General features: G+C 52.7%; 1 protein-coding gene across 6 annotated transcripts in view; it reads right to left on the reverse strand.

Moving 5' to 3' along the window:
- SNPH (syntaphilin) overlaps window positions 1–16,297 on the reverse strand; it is a 39,349-nt gene extending 23,052 nt beyond the window's left edge. For 2 of the 6 annotated variants that reach the window (XM_070246938.1, XM_070246934.1), the window contains exons 1-2: window positions 16,004–16,128; window positions 15,650–15,754 (exon numbers count right to left, since the gene is read on the reverse strand). The gene's annotated coding sequence lies outside the window, so the exon portion shown is untranslated. Of the gene's footprint in view, window positions 1–15,649; window positions 15,755–16,003 lie in introns of all 6 variants that reach the window. The other 4 variants (XM_023626257.2, XM_070246937.1, XM_001497666.7 and 1 more) reach the window with 4 other exon arrangements.
- Between the last annotated feature and the right edge of the window lie 810 nt (window positions 16,298–17,107).

Here is a 17,107-nt window from a genome sequence, read left to right on the forward strand (position 1 = left end):
GTTTCACTGTTTAAAATGGCCCCAAGCATAGTCCTGAAAGCGCTGTCTAGTGTCCTATGCACAGGAGGCTGTGACACGCCTTATGGAGAAAACATGTGTGTCAGATAAGCCTCGTTCAGGTGCAAGTTATAGTGCTGTTGGCATGAGTGAATGAATCAACAACACACATTAAAGAAGGTGTCTTCAGAACACACACTAAACAAGGTCAGGTATTGATCGACTGATGACAATCCTGGGAGGAGAGGCTCACAGGAGCCCAGCCCTGTGTTTTCCCTAGGAGCAACGTTCGGTATTCACCACTTCAGGGCTCGCGGCGGCTTTACAGAATGTAACAAGTGCAAATAGCAGGAATCAATTGTACTATGCACAGCCATCCAGTACAGAGTTAGACACCATAGGTCCATTTGTGTTTATGCACCAGTGTGCACACATAGTCACACTCAGTATGTGCTCAGCTCTGTGTACTAAACACGGCCACCCGCGCCAGCAGGTGCCCTCTGAGGGGCGTGATGTCAACATGCGAGAGCTCAGGTGGTAGAGTCAACTGGGCACTTCTGGATTCAAATCCCAGCCCAGTTGGAGTCGTGTGCCCTTAGGTCAGTCCTCTGAGGGCCAGTTTCCCTATAAGTCCTTGCGATTAATCATTGTCTTGATGATAAAGAGGTTGTGTGGGTCAAGTTGCCAACAGCAGTGCCTCGCACAGAGCAAGCCACAGCTGGGACAGAGTTTCCGGCAGGCAGCAGGACAGGGCCTGTGTGTTTGCCTAGGGCGTGTGTGGGGGCCCAGCAGAGCCACACTTAGGCCCCTCCTCCTCCTCCTGAGCAGACTGTCTTTCTTGCTCTCACAGGCCTGGGCCTCAGGCTGCCCAGCACCGTTTGCAGCAGTGTGTGCAGACCAGGAGTCCAGGAACCAGAGGGCCAAGCCAGAAGTGCTCAGAGGCAGGCACTCCAGAGGCCCCGAACTGGCAGCCCAGAGCCGCATCACTCATGTAGACCACTCTCCTTTGACCTGATGTGTATGCGTTTTAATTTGAGCTGGCATTTATATACAGAGAGATTTCATGTTTAAAAAAAATCCAGATTCCTGGCTCATCTTAAACAAACTCAAAGATCCTGCAGCCCTGTGCCTGCATTCCCGCCTGGCAGGGATGGGCTGAGCCAAGGCGTGGCTCCTTTTTGCCAGCATTCTTGCTCTCACACCTGAGTGGCTTTGTGTGTCAGCCGCCTAGTAGTGGCATTTGGAATCTCTCGTCTCGTCCAGTCCCATTTTAAAGGCAGAGGATCTGATGTTGGGCTGGGGGCGGCCCAAGTCCCCAGGTAAATCAGGGGTGGAGGCCAGACTCGAACCCTAGGCTGGCAGCTCGGAATCCAGGGTGCTGGGCTGAGGAGGCTGGAACACAGAACGGGGGACTTGAGCTGAGGGGGAAATCCTGTTCAGGAAAAGGACACTGGCGCGGGAGAGGTACAGCAGAGCACACCAGCTCAGACTGCAGTCAGCCAAAAGCTCCCTTCTTCCCACCTGCCGGCAGTGAGACGAACTCCTGCAGGGCTCTGCTGACACCGTGCTCTCAGGTGTCCCTCTCACTTGCCTTGTCCCCTGAGCATCAGAGATCCTCATAATCACAGGGGCCTGGGGTGTGTGGGGGGGTGTGGGGGGGCAGCGTGCAGAGCAGGGGCTTGGTCCCAGGGCAGAACCCGGCTGGAAACCTAGTTCTTAGCAGAGGACTGACCACAAGATGAGTTTCCTCATCTGCACAATGAGGTTTCACTCGTGAAGACTGAATTAGCTAACGCCCCTGAAGAGCCTGGCACACACAGCCCAACGCACACTATTTCCCCTATTTTATAAACCAAGGCCCGGAGACAAGTGAATAATTCATCCCAGGAAGGTCACAGAATTAAAACAGGCTCCCTTAGCTCCAAGTGGGCAATTTATAAATGTTAAATATAGTTACAGTTATGAAAGCGGTTACTATAGTTCTAAAAGTAGCACATACTTTTAAAAAAAATCCTCCAGTTTTGCTACTCAAAGATAAACCATTGATTAATTTGCTGTCCCTTCTAGGTTTTTTTTCCTAAGCACAGAAAAACCCTTTTTTTTGAGGGGGTTGTTATTTTTACATAGTTATAACCAGAGCATACATGCAACTTTGTATCTTTCAAAAATTTAACATGGTTTAAGAATTGCCCAGAATATAGCATATTCTTTATAAAAAGTATTTTATGGGCTGCTTAATATTCCATTTCATGGGTCTATCACAGTTAACCTCCTCCCTCTGTTGAAAATGTACACTTTCTCACATCAAAAAGAATGCTACAATAGTTATCTTTGTGGATAATTATTTTTCTGTATTTAGAACTATTTCCTCAGGATGAAGCCCCAGAAGTAGATTTATCAGGTCAAAAAGCATGAATGTGCCACCAAACTGCTTCCCTCAAGGGTTGAGCTCCCATTTGATCCCCCACCCCTGACATACGCACATCAGCTGTGTTTTCCGCTTGCCAGAACCACTGGCACTCAGCCTCGCCTCCTGGAAGGCAAGGAGTTCAAGCTCAAACACAGGAATTATCCAAGATGAACCTCCTGTGTCTCTTCGGCCTTGTGGCAAGTATCTTTACCCCCATGCGGCAAGGGGGCAACTGAGGCCTCCTGGAGAGACCCGGCTAAAAGCGGCCTAGCTCCAAGATTGAAGCGAGTCCCCCAGAGCTTCTCCCCCTCCTAATTACAGCACTTCCCATCTGTGTGGCAGCTCCGGCAGGGCTGTTTCCGTCAACATTTACCAAGTGTTTACTGTGCTGGGTGGGCCTCGGATAGTCCCAGTAATCGAGCGCATGTCAGGGAGGGGCAGGCATGTCAGGGAGGGGCTGGGCAGAGGAGGGAGCGAGTCCCCCTGCAGAACTCAGGAGCAGGCACCCTTGAGCAGGGTTCTGAAGGATGGATGCCGAGCTGCCTGTGGAGGAGCGTTCCAGAGCTCAGGGCGAGGAGTTAACACCACAGAGGCATGGGTACTGCTGGACCAGCAGTGCAGGGGCGGAGGAGGAGGAGAGAGGAAGGCTGGGCGCTGGGGGAGTGCCTCTTGAGCCTACAGAAAAAAATTCTGAGCAGAGGAATGACAGGGTGGGGTCCACATTACAGAAGATAACCCTGTGCCAGCTCTGCCGAGAATGGACGGGGAAGAGATGAGGAGAGGAAGTGACAGAAGCAAAGAGGGCTTCAAGAGAAATTGGGGGGGAGACTCCTGAGGGCCCAGAAGAGACGGGCTGTGGGGAGCCAGGGAACGGGCAGAACTGTGACGATGCCCAGGCTTCTGGGCAGGTTGGGCGTGATGGATACTCATCACTGGCTACCTGACGTTCAGCACCCACTTCTCCCTTAATAACAGAACCCCATTTTTGTTCAGGGGTGCCAACAGACCCAGCTTAAAACACATAAGTATCCAGAGTGGCAGTGGCAGTTCTGGCCTGTGTGCTGCGAGCGGCGACACCCTAGGCCAAAAGCGAAGAGGGCATCATGCCTTCGGTGGCTGGGGGTCTTCCCAGGAACAGGGCTGGATCCGGAATCAAGGCCTAGCAAACACCTGCTGAAGAGAGTCAGGCAGCCAAACACGATGCGGGAGTCCTGGATCCACGCAGTCTATCCAGGTACCTGGAAAAGGGGCCCCGAGAGAGCTGCACCCTCCATCTCTCCCGGGACACAGCCTGGCGCAGTAGAGAGAGCACAGTGTTGGCAGCCAGGACACTCGGCTCTGCCGCTGACTCACAGGCCTAAGGGCACACCTCTCCTGACCTCTTGGTACCTGTTTCCCCATCTAGAAAATGGAGATAACACCTCCCCCTCTCATAGAGCTGTTGTAACAACCTGACCTCTGCCTTCCTTGTCAGCCTCATCTCCCATCCCATCTTCTTCCCAACCATCCTGACAGAGCTCACCTTGTGGATTCTCCATGCTTTTGCCTATGCAGTGCCCTCTGCCTAGAAAGCCCTCCCAAGCTGCTTCCACCTACTTATCTTCCTCCCAAGCTGCTTCTACCTACTTATCTTCCTTCCAAGCTTCTTCCACCTACTACTTATCTTCCAAGCTCAATTCAAGCATGGACGCTTGTGCGTAGCTTCATAGGAGACAGTTCACGGCTCCCTCCTTGGTGGCCCCACTGTGCAACCTCCTTTTGGAGCACTTCTTACACCAATGGGACACAGGCTGTTCACACACATCTCCACCTGCGGACCACATTATTCCATCTTTTGAGGGTTTCTAAGCCTACACACACACACACACACACACACACACACACACACACAGAGGTATTGGGCTTAGGCAGCATGTGTGCTGCTGGTGAGCTGTGAAAGGGCTCTGGCAGAAGAGGTGATGAGGCCCTCACCCAGGTTCCACACAGCCCAGAGCAAAGCAGAAAAGTGTGCCCAGCACTGCTCCAGTGGCCCATCCCTAAACCCGGCCAGCAGGCACTCAACAAACCCTCCCTAATGAATACATGGGTCCTCCTCCTCTGCCCCTCAAGGCCATGTGAGGGTGAGAGAGAGTGCCAACACAGATCCTCGGCTTTGGAGCTAGGATGGTCGGCTAGATGGCTCTGCTCCAGCCTCTCACCCATAGGAAGGCACTGCTGTGCCCATGTTACAGACAAGGGGAGGGAGGCTCAGAAAGGGTCACAGGAGTAAAAGGCATCAAGGTGCCCCACCATGCGCCCTCTTCCTCCATGCATCAGGGGTCTGTGTGGGCTCTGACACTACATCCGTGGGGTCTCAGGGACTCAGGCTCCCTGTCCACAAAACAAAGCTGTTGAGATGTGAGAACTTTAAGTACCTCTGGGTGCTGTCCTTCTGTGATTAGATGGTAGGAGAGAAGACACGAATTCAGAAGCAGGAGTCTCTGCAGAAGCCAGTCTCTCTCTCTCACCCACACACGCACATACAAACACACAAGCACACAGAGTCTGAACCTCCCACAGGGTTCTTCTAGGGCAAGACACAGACAGGGAGAAAATAGCAAAATATATAGTTAACAAAGAACTTGTATCCAGAATGTATAAGAACTTTTACAACTAAAAAATAAGACGGTCAATAACCAAATGGTTAAAGATTTAAAAGTAGGCAAAATATTTGAACAGATACTTCACCAAGAAGATATATGCATGAGAAATAAGCACATAAAAAGATGCTCAACATCATTAGTCATTAGGAAAACGCAAATTAAAGTCATAAGGAGATACCACTGCATAGCTATCAGAATGGTTAAAATTAAAAAGACTGACCATACCCAGTGTTGGTGAGGATGTGGAGAAACCGGAACTCCCACATTGCTGCAGGGAATGTAAAACGGTACAACCACTTTGGAAACACTCTGGCAGTTTCTTAAAAAGTCAAATATATATTCACCAAATGATCCAGTCACTCCACTTCACTCCTAGGTATTTACCCAAAAGAAATGGGGTGTACATCCATACAAAGACTTAGACACAAATGTTCATAGCTGCTTTACTTATAACAGCAAAAAACTGGAAAAAGCCCACATGTCCATCAACAGATGAAGGGATAAACAAATCGTGGTTTACCCTTCCATACAATGGAATTACTCAGCAGTAAAAAGGAATAAACTATGGATATACACAAAAACACGAATCTCAAAATAATTATGCTGAGTGAAAGAAGTCAGACGAAAAAAGTACATACTGTAGGATTCCATTTATATAAAATTCTAGACAATGCAAAGTAATCTATAGTGATAGGAAGCAGATCAGTGGGTACATGGGGAAGGGAGGGAGGGGCAAGGGGAAGAGAAGGAGGAGCAGGAGCAAGCTGGAGGAGTCCTTCGCAGCAAGCCGGGCACACGCACATGGACAACACACAGAGATACACGCACACACATTGAGCATGAAACTGCCACACGGCCTCTAGGGCAGCCCTGACAATCTCTCAACCTGGGATTCCATTGGAAAGAGACACCAAGGCTACCTGTCATTTGCTCATTATTTTTCTAGAGTTCTTCCTGTGTGCCTGGCTTGTGCCGGGCACTGGGGATTCAGAGGTCCATCAAACACAGTCCCTGCCTTCTATCAGCCATGGTGGAGCCTTCCCAAAATTCAGACTAAACATTTAGCCACAAGCCCCAAACAGCCCAGCCAGGGTCCCTCCACAGGATGTATTCCAGCTCTTCTTCTTGGACCTGATTTTGTTTCCAGTCTTGCCTCCTCTCGGGAGAAAGCCTCCAACTAGCTCACAGCTCCAGCAGAATTCCCTTTTATCCGTGCTAAACAGACATCCACGCCAAACCTCAACTGATTTCTAATAACTGACTAACGAGATCTGAGTCAAGACTTCACAGAATCACAGAAATTCAGGGCAGCAAAGAATCTGCAGGTTTCAAAGCCCAACATCCATCTGATTGAAGCTCCATTTCTCTAAATAACATTGCTGTTCTGCAGTCACCCACACCCAGTTTGAACACCTCTAGTGAGAGGGGAGCTCACTACCAACTGAAGATGTATCAGACTTCTGGAAAATGAGGGAAGTTATACAGTTCTTTCTTTCTAACCATGGATGGAAGAGTACTGGCATTTATTAAGCACTTACTGTGTGCCAAACCCTGTGTTAGGGGCCTCACACATATGGAATTTCTAATCTAGTTTAATTCTCACACCAGCTTTGCTCCTATGAGGCTGCAATTATGATCATGATGCCCATTTTTACTATGGAGGATTCAAAGGGTCAAAGAAATTAAGTGACTTGCCCATGGTCACAAAGTCAATCCATGGCAGAGACGGAATTGGCAGTCCAGGCCAAGTCCAAAGTCCATGCTCTCTGTTCTGGACCACTCGGAGGGCAGGGTGAGGGGTCTGATGCTGTCTAGGCTCTTGGCCTGGTCTCCTTCATCTGGATGCTGGCCCCGGGATTCCTTACCACAGCAACCTCCTGCTGGCCCTAACAAACTGTAAGGCCCATCCTCTCCCAGGCACAGAGGCCCCAGAGTGAGGAGCCCCCTCCTGTCGGGGTGGAGAGGGGCTCTCCAGAAGGAAACCACAAAACAGGGAGTTGATTCAAGCTGTCCTACGCTCCAGGCTGGGCCCTGGGTTCCACCCAGCATGGGCTAGTCTCTGCAGGGCAGTGAACGGGAGGGTGGGGAGGGGTCAGGTACTCGCCATCCTCGGAGCATGGTGCTTGGCATGGTGACCAAGAGCCTGGGCTCTGTGAAGGAGCTGTGGGAGTCAGAAGAGGGAGTCCTGGAAGATGGCATCGGAGTGGGCCTGGACACAGATCGGAACCCGGGAGACAGCAGTGGCAGGAAGACAACATCAGGCAGAGCGAAGAGGGGTGAGAAAAAGTCACATGTGGAAGGGAACGGCCACGGGGGGACACAGCCGGCCCAAGGTGGAGCACCTGAGGGTGCCTCAGGGACATTTCTGGGGTAACAAAGCATCAAAATGCCCTTCTCTGGCTCTAGTATCAGGTATTTGGTCACTCGGCCACATGTAATAGCTGTGGGACCTTGGACGAGCTGATTAAATTTCCTGAGACTCAGTTTCCTCTTTTGCAAAACTACTTTCCTCAACAGAGCTGTAGGAGGAAGCTGGAAGGTCACAGACCCCTGCCCGGTGTGTGGTGTAGCTGTCTTCATTAACCTGGTGGGACTCAGAGGGGCAGAGAAGCAGCTGCGGCCGTAGGGAGCAGTGGTATTTGTGGGGATGGCTGCTGTGTCCATTTCACACAGAGGATCTCGGCAGATCATGCCTTCTCCTTCCAGGCAGGAACGATCGAGCCCTCTTTGGTAGATGGGAACATGGCCCCAGGGGAAGACAATTTGTCCCAGGTCCCAGGCTAACCAGTAGCAGAACTGGAGAAGAGCCAGGCCTGCCTCTGAAGCAGGAGGTCACCCTGAGCAGCGAGGAGCTCCTAGGAGGCCCAGGGCTGCTTTGGGGGAAGGAGCCGAGGCTCGCCTGACTCTGGCTCTGTGCCCCAAATGTGAGGAAAGTGGCCTCCGTGGGACGCCATAGGCTCCGCCTCTCTGCAGAGGCAATGCTTGGTGTGCCATTCTCCTCATTGGGCTCAGATGTCCAAAGTTGGCCACTTCTGAAAGGGAGGATGGAAGGGAGATGAGGGGTGCAATGAAGAGAGGAGGGGGTGGCTGGGAGGTAAGACGGGAAGTGGTGCCAGACCAGCCTCCTAATGAGGCTGTAGGAAAGACCCAGGATTTGCTGTGCCTCTGTTTCCACCATTTAAGAGGCCAAAGAGAACAGGGGAATGCCATTTGCTGAAGGGCACCAGCCCCGTAACCCAGCCAGACTGGTGGGCTTACTGCCCCAGGACTCACTCATCTTACACAGTCCTACTCCTCTCCCTTTCACTCCTGCTCTAATTCTTCTTCTTCCTCCAGGAAGCCTTCCCAGATAGCCCTACAGCTACTCTTTCTCATGGGAACACCAGTGGCACACACAGCTTGCATCATCTGTGACCAGTCCTACACTAGAATTCCAGATCCTCTGGGTCAAAAGACTGTCAGGCTCAGCCACTCCAAACTCCGTCCCATGGCAAGAATTCCTTCTAGAACATCCAGACCTATGCGCACAGGCTAGCGATGATGAACTAGCTCGCAAAATACACCATTCCATTGCTAGATAGTTTTCCATTTTAGAATGTCCTTCCTTGAACTGAGCCAAAATTTGCCTCCCTGGCTGGCACTTGTAAGGGCTGGTCTGGGGTCTGCCCCTCAGGGCATGTGGAAGACCGGGCTCTCTCCCATGACTGTACTTTGAGCATCTGCAGACGACGATCTTTACCGCTGAAGCCTACATCTGTCCTGACAGTGTGGGAAGCCACGCCCAACACCTGGGCTGGAGTCCTGACCCCAGGTTCAAGGTTGTGTGACTCTGGCCTGTTTCCTCTCTCTAGTCATCTCAGTTTCCTCAACTACAAAGCTCCCTACCTCACCAGGCAGCACTGGGCCACACCTGTCCTACGTGGTAGTTTCATTACTTTGTTCATGAATCACTTATTTAGAGGCAATATGGCTTAGAAGAAAGAACAGCTTCCATGCCAAACGAACCAGCATTTAAGCGTTGGCCCTGCTACACAGCAGCTGTGTAACTTCGAACAAACTACTTCCCCTCTCTGAGCCTCGGTGTCCTCGTCTATAAGATGAGGATAACAGGCTAAGGGGGCCTGAATTGTTTTGCCTCATCTTGGTTTCTCTGACCATCTGTGTCTTGGCGTTTCTCCTGCATCTGCCCAGCTGTCCAGGTCAAGAACGACGCAGCTCCCCTTTCATCGAGTGTCACTGTGTGGCAGGCACAGTGCTGGGGGCTTCAGAGGAAGAGTCCATTCAACCCCCATATCCACCCTCTAAAACAGGAGCTATGTGGCCAGCACCTAACACTCAGAAGGCACACGATCAAATGGCAGCTGTTATTAACGTTTCTACGAGCAAGGCCCCGTGCACCGTCCATATATCTTTATCATCAGGCCACCAAGCCAGAGGGTAGGGACCACACCTGGGTGGCTGCCCATGGAACAAACACTGCGTACATAGTGGCAGAAGGAATGGATGTAAATACTTCTTTGCACTCCCCCACCGTGGCCAAGATAAGGCCTTACCACGGTGGGTCTTGATGCATATTTGATTAACTGGAGCCACAAAAATGTAAACCGTCATCAGTGGCTTTATTCTGAATCCCAGAATGTCCTGCAACCATGTCAGTGGGGTTCCTCCTGCTAGTTAGGAACTGCTCTGAGGTCCCTCTCTGAGAAGGCTCTGGGTTTCCTCCCCAGTCAGATCCCACCTTCTCCTCTGTGGTGGCCATGTGGCGGGGCTGTCTACAGAGAGGGCCTGCTGCCCAGACCTCTTCACACCCCAAGCAGAAGGCGGCAGAACCTCAGCCACGAGGCCAGCCCAGCTTCCAAAGATCAGGAGCCGTCAGTGCCTCTTCTCACGCCTGCCTCTGGAGGGCGGCTTCTGTGCCAGCTTCACAGGCCATCAGCCAAATTCCCTCTTTGGAGGCTGTCGACCAAGCTTCCAGGGACCCTGTGGTAGGGAGGCCGGGCTAGTGCCAGCTTCAAGGGGACACAGAAGTGTCTGGAGATCTCAGTCCCTAGAGACTCAATCGTGACAGTGCTGCTGAAAGGGAAGGGGCACAAACAGGGCCTTTGACACTGGGGACCCAGCCGCAGAGGATCACAGGCTGCCACAGGAACGCGTCACCTAGCCTTGCAGACAAGGTGTGCCCTGGCCCTCACTGGCCCTTCCAGCCTGTTCCCCTTCTCCGCCCTGAGCCTCAGCTGACAACTACTGAGTGCTACGTGTCCGGCATCTAGAACATGGCACCAGAGGACAGAGACTGATGGCCTGTCAAAGATATATTTTAATATGTGCACTTAAAAATGTTGTCTAGTTGGCCACAGTTAAAAAAAATCAAGAAATGTCACCAACAAACATCCGGATTTCTGTCTGATGGATGAGAAGCTCTAACTGCACTGGGCCCACATTCGTGCGTGGCAAGAAGGGTGGGGGGAGGCCAGCAGCCACCCCTTTCAGGGATGCTCTGTGCAATTCGCTATAAGCCCCAAACAGCCCAACCGACCTGTTTTGCTCTGTAGACCGCTGGGTTGGAGGCCCCTTGCTTTCCATATTTCCGTACATGTAAGAACTACCTGGAGACCTCCTACATGGCCTTATGAGGTAGGTATTATCATGTCCCCACTTTACAGATGAGCAAAGAGAGGCTCTCACAGAAAAAGTAACTTGGCCAGGATTTGAACCCAAGCAGCCTGACTCAGCGTCAGACACAAGAACACTGGTCTGCGGCAAAATGAGCAAAATACGGATGATGCAGTGAGTTTTTAATAACGCAAAATGCACTCACGTTGAAGGAGTACCTTTTGTTCCAATACTATAGAGCCTTCTTACTTTGGGGACAGAGGTGTTTAAATGCTGGTTCTCTCACCATATGATGGTGACAGTAAACAGAACTCTAACTGTCACTTGAATATCCTTAGCTGGCAAAATGTAAGGTTGGCCAGCCCAGGATAGATTCCCAAATGTCGCGATCTTTGAAACCTGAGTCTGAGGATCACTCTTCTGCTATACAGCCTTCCTGCCCCAGAACGGCAGCATGCTTCTGCTGCTCTGCTCCGGGTTCAAAAGCACACCCCACCTCGATGTGCGTCTCACCCCAGCTTCGAAGAGGTGGCTTTTAAACGGAGCCTTTCCCCAGCCCCCTCCCTCCAGTAAACCCACAGAGCATTTGTTCACGCCTCTTGTTATATTTATCTCATTCTTCCTCAAGTTACAGCGATCTGGAGCCAAGCCACTCTTGTACCCCCAAAGTGATTACAGAAGGACAGAAGAGGTGCTGAATTGTTAGCCCGTCTCAGCCTGAGGAGTCCCCAGAGACACCACCGCTGGCTCTCATTCTGCAGGTGTGGAAAACCAAAGGCCCCTCCTCAGGCACCCAGAGAGCCGATGGCAGAGCCGAGGTGCGTCTCCTGTCTCCCCGGCACTAGTTCTTTCCACTGTGCCAGGCTGCTTCCCAGACGCTCCCTTTTGGTTGGCTCAGCACCTCAGTTCAGAGGAGAGTGCTGAGCATGTGACAAACACTTCATAAATATCTGTCCATTAAGAGGTGCAAAGCAGCCCAGGGAACACAGGCTTCCCTCTCTCCAACGGCCCCCAGCTCAAGCTTCAAATGGCCCTCATCAGATCTTCACCCGGTGCGAGCTGCCCATCAAGTGGAGAAACGGCCCTCAGGCCCTTGGTGACCTGGATGTAGAAAGGTCCCATATGGCTCAGAAATGCAATCCCCATTAGGTCAGAGTTATGATCCCAGCCTTGCTGAGTAATCTTGGGTAAATGCCTTCACCTCTCCAGGTGTTAGGTGCTCCAGACAGGTGGAATGCTGAGAGGAGAGATGAGGGGCCATTCCCCAAGCCTATTGGACGGGTATAGGCACTAGACAGGCTTCCCAGGAGGAATTTGAGTCCTGCCTCTAGAAGCCTCCAAGGACAGGAAAGGCTCTGGCCCACCAGGGACAAATGGATAGCTCCATCGGACCCGTGCTACAGAGCAAGCCTGAGTGGTCCCCCAGAATCTGTGGCCACCTTTTGGATTGCTGGGTCAAATGCCAATGAGTCTTTAGAGCTGTTTGGAAATGTCCTAAACTGGGTAGAATATTTTATTATTATTACTGTTTCACAAACTCAATGCGGAAAATAAAGAGATGACGATGGCATCATCGCGCTGAAGCCTTCCTGACCCACTGAGTGGGAAAGACCATCCCTTCCCCCGTCCCATTCCGCCCTGTGTCAGTGTTATCACAGCGCCTAGATGGTTTATCATCACTACAGGTCGAGATATTTGTCTCCCTCTGTCAGCTGTGAGCTTCTTGAAACCGAGGATCACCTCTTACCCCTTCCTGTACCCCGTGCACGTAGTCCAGGGCCTGGCTAATTAATAATAAATAAATGCTGTCAATGTTAGCCAGACAAGGAGTCCCCTCCACTCCTATTCTGGCACAAGGTGGCATTTAGGCCTTTTAGAGCCAGGAGATGCATGGGGTCCACCTGCGCGATGGGAACCCCGACATTTGGGGGGAATCCGGCTCACCCAGTTACTCAGTGAGAGGGCTCAGACTAAAAGCAGCCCTTCGACTCCCAGCACAGCGCACCTCCAGCCTAACTTCCTCAGGTTCCACAAGACATCAGCCGTGTAACTCTGGGCAAGACCCTTTGCCTCCCTGCCTCGGCTTTCTCACCTGTAAAATGGGTAAAATTATAGCTCTACATACTGGGATTGTCTGAGGAGTCAATAAGCGAACCTGGGTAAAACAGACCACAGCGCACAGGAAGCGCTCAGAGAGGGCGTCTGTCATGACTGTCATTCATTCCCAGCCATTCTCCTTGACGAGGGGCACCGCCCACCAGCAAAGCGGAGCTCACGGTGAAAGGAAGACTTCCCAGCACTGACTCACACACTCTTCAGCCCAGCGGGTCCCCTGCAGCCATCGCTTCGGAAACGCCTGACTTCCTGTCATGACTCCTTCACCGCTTTCCCTTCTCCCCATGCATGCGTGCAAGTGTACACACAGCTCCAACACACAACAGCAAGGGACGGACGGGGGGCAGGGAACCTTTGGAAGAGCACACTCTTTCAAGTCAGGTGGAGCTGGTGTCAGATTACAGTTCTGCCACCTGTAGTTGTGCAATCGTAGGCACGTCAATCTCTCTCAGCCTCAGTCTCCTCATCTTTCAAATAGGTATAATGTGCTATGAGGACTACCTGAGCCAGGTCATGGGCTGGGAGTCCAGAAATGATACTGACAGTACTGCTGCATGTCCATTCCAGCCACTTGGTTCTCCTCATCTGCGCCCTCCCCCAAACACAGCGAACGAACGGCTGGAATCACTCTCATCCCATCCTCCTCACGTTCATCTTATACCAGCCAGCGCCATCTGTTTGCCAATGTCAGCACTCTGCCAGGCCCATCTAGCCCCTTCAAGCCTCGCTAGAGGAGAGAAACAACTGTGGGCCACTGGCAATGGCAATAATGACAATATTAGCAATAACAATAATAATAGTATTAGTAACAGCAATAGTAAGAACAACCAACAACCTGCACAGGGCCCTATACTTAAAAGGGCTTTCACCTCCACCGTCAACACAGTCCCACAGTTTCTCCCTAATCTAATTGGCTTAGGGACATAATTTTCTCAAACTTATTCGATTCAACACTCACTGAGGACCTCCTGTGTGCTAGCCATGGGCTAGACACTGGAGACACAGAGAGGAAAAAGACAGGGCCTCTGCTGGGAGGGGCTCACAATCTAATGGGGATTTACGGGAGGTGGGGACATAATTTCTTTTGGCCCAAATGCCCCGCCCCACCCTATGGGGAGCATTCTTTATTATGCTGTCAAGAAGCAGAGTGCATCTGTGGAATAAACTGGAGCAAGAAGGTGAATGCTGATTGACAACGACAGCAGGAGGGAAGATAAAGAATCGAAAACGTGGGCACCAAAAACCCGACTGCATGTCTCTGGGAGATTCTAGTGAGAGACTCCAGGGAGGGCGAGGGAGCAGTAGTGGACCCAGATGAAAGCAGGAAGCCGTGGTCCCTACCCCCTGCCCGCACACAAGATTCTGATGCTTCTGTTCCCTTAGGGTCTCTGCCCTCAGATGCCAAGATTTTCCAAACCCCGTGCTGGGCTATAGACGCCTCCTTGGGACCATCATTTGCTAGGATGATGTCACAGCCTTTGCAATGGAAATGGCTGTACCTCTTGGCTGCTTCCTAGGTCCTCAGCCCAGCAGCCCAGCACACTCCAGCATTCATTGTCCCCTGGCAGGCACAGCATCCCCAGGGATGTGGAAGAGACTGGTGGGGGAGGGGGAGAGCAAAGGACTGGAAGCAGCCACCCCTCCTCTCTCCCCCCAGTCTGTCTCCCGAGTCCTGTGTCCCTGCAAACCTACTACATGCCGGGCACTATTTTAGGTGCTTCCATGTACATCTCATTTAATCCTCACATCAACCCTTCGAGGCACGTACTTCCCAGATTTACAGATGAGGAAACTGAAGCTTGGAGGTGGGAAGTAACTTGACAACGGTACCCCGGTGATGGGGCAGGGATGCCAATATAGGGCTGTCTGATGCCTCCCGTTCCAGGAGGCCCACAAGGTCAACGTTTCACTTGAGAAGTCCAGAGCTAAAAGAGATCAATTAAGGAAACCCCAATTATTTAAATTCTGGGTTGCTTCAGTAGAGGGATCCCCCTGACATGTAAGAGCTACTTGAGGGGCATATTAAAATCTTACAGACCGTCTAATCCAACTCCTGCATTTAACAGATGAGCAAACAGACACCCACGCCTAAAGAATGTTAAGATGGCTACTTGTGGCCTACTAGCAAGCTAAGGGACTAGAACTCCAATTGCTGGCACTTCCCCTCCACCCCGCTGCCTGCGGAGATCATCTGCTTCTGGGAAGCCCCTCCAGCCCACCCCACACCACCAGAAGGTCAGAGGAAACAGGTAGACCAGGCCTCTCCTCAGTCTGCAGGGTCGGGGACGGGATATGGGGCTACCCAGCTCCCTGCTGAGGAGCACAAGGAGAACGCATCACATCCCACGGGGGCTCCAGGGAGACTGAGGCTCAGATCTCCCACTCGAGGGGTCATGGGCAAGTCTTCCGGATCTACCGCAGGGCTCTGATGCTACTCGGGGGAATATGGGAACCAGGCAGTCATTGGCACTTGACCTTGGGTTGGGTGTAGGGTTCCATCCTTCTCCCACCCCTAGGTACTCTTGCTCCACCTCCAAGAAGGAAAGCGGTTTAAATGTTTGCCAAATGCCCGAAGAGGAAGATAAATAGGACTGGGTGGTCCTTAAAACCCTCCTAATCGCCCTCCTTGGGCATCTCCCCTGCTGCATTCAGCATCCTCCAATTAGTGAATTTCACAGGAGTGGGGGGGAGGGGGGGCGCTCAGAGGCATGTAGGGGAATGAAGGGAAGGTAAGAATGAGTCACAGTTAACCCCTCTTCGGCCGGTGCCCCCGGAGGGATCCTACCGCAGCGAGCGGTCGCAAGCTGCCCCCGCCCGCCCTCCCGCCGCGGCGCAGGCAGGGCCCCCTCCCGCTCGGCCGCGGCCTCCTCACCTGAGTCCTCTGGCCCTCCGCAGCCCCGCCGGCTCGCACCACTCCGGCCGCCTGGCGCAGCGCCTCTGCAGTCGCTGCTGCAGCTGTCTGGCCCGGATCAGCAACCTGCGGCGGTGGGGAAAAGCAGACAGACAGGGGCGGGTGAACGCGGGCGGGGACAGCGGGCACCGAGCCCCAGACCGCTGACAGCTGGGCCGCCGCAGCCAGAAGCCCGCAGGGCAGGCTCGGGCCGGGCGCTCCGGCGGCTCCTCCGCGGCCCGCGCCTCCCCTCCCCCCACCCCGCCCTCGGCCCTCGGGGCGGCGGCGAGCGCAGCCGGGCGGCGGCCCCGGAGGCCCCGGGGTCCCTGTCATCACCTGCGGAGGCTCCCATGGCCTCGGCTGCCCTGCCCGGGCCGCCGAACTGCTCTCCGGAGCCCCTGCTGGAGGCGGCTGGCCGGGCGCTCGCCGGGGCTGGGGCTGCCGGGAGGGAGGGAGGGAGCGAGGGGAGGGCGAGGTGGATGGAAAGGACCAGCCAGTCCGCGGCTCGCCGGCGGCTGCGTAAGCGGCCCGTCTTCACTTTCCTTCTTAAAGAGATAGTTGGCATCTTGCTCCAGAGGGCGCGGGAGCGGAGACGCGAGCACGCACGGAATGGAGTCCCTTCCCACCCACACACCAGCCTGTACTTGGAGCCCGGCTGTGGCGTCTGGCGGAAAGCGCCCTGGTCCACTGGCACGCTGTGTGATCCTGAGCAAGTCCCTTCATCTCTCTGGGCCTCAGCTTTCTCACCTGTAACAGGGGATGATGATACCCACACTTCCTGGCACACAGTCGGCTTATGTTAAATAATAATTTTATCTGAATTTCTTTAGGGACATTTTTCACACCCCAAACCATGTATCTCTGAGTACCAGGGTTATGTAATGCGAACAGCACTTGGACTACCAAGAAAGATGATGGCAAGAGTCTTAAATATCTGAAAACGAAAATCTTTGTCTTTGAAGTATTACGATGGTGAGTCTTGGGACTGGCCTCGTGGCCGAGTGGTTAAGTTCCCGCGCTCGGCTTGGGCGGCCCAGGGTTCCGCCGGTTTGGATCCTGGGCCCGGACAGGGCACCGCTTGCTATTCAGGCCATGCTGAGGCGGCGTCCCACATGCTACAACGGGAAGGACCCACAACTAAAATATGCAACTATGTAGTGGGGGGATTTGGGGAGAAAAAGCAAAAAAAAAAAAAAAAAAAAAAAAGATGGTGAGTCTTTGGAAAGATGGAAAACTAGTCAGAACCTAAAGTGTTTGCTATACACCTTTTCCTTCTGTCTTCCACCTGCTATCACAGGGGAAGCCAAGACCCAGAAAACTGGATTCTCTGCCTAGCCCTCCCACTTCTAGCCATGCAACTTCAGGTGAGTTAATTCACTCTCTGGGCCTGGTTTCTTATCTGCTCCGGCTGTGAGAAGTGGGGCTCAGCGGGAAGGGCTC

This window comes from Equus caballus, chromosome 22, assembly GCF_041296265.1.
Source record: "Equus caballus isolate H_3958 breed thoroughbred chromosome 22, TB-T2T, whole genome shotgun sequence".
In the NCBI taxonomy this organism is placed as follows: Eukaryota; Metazoa; Chordata; class Mammalia; order Perissodactyla; family Equidae; genus Equus; species Equus caballus.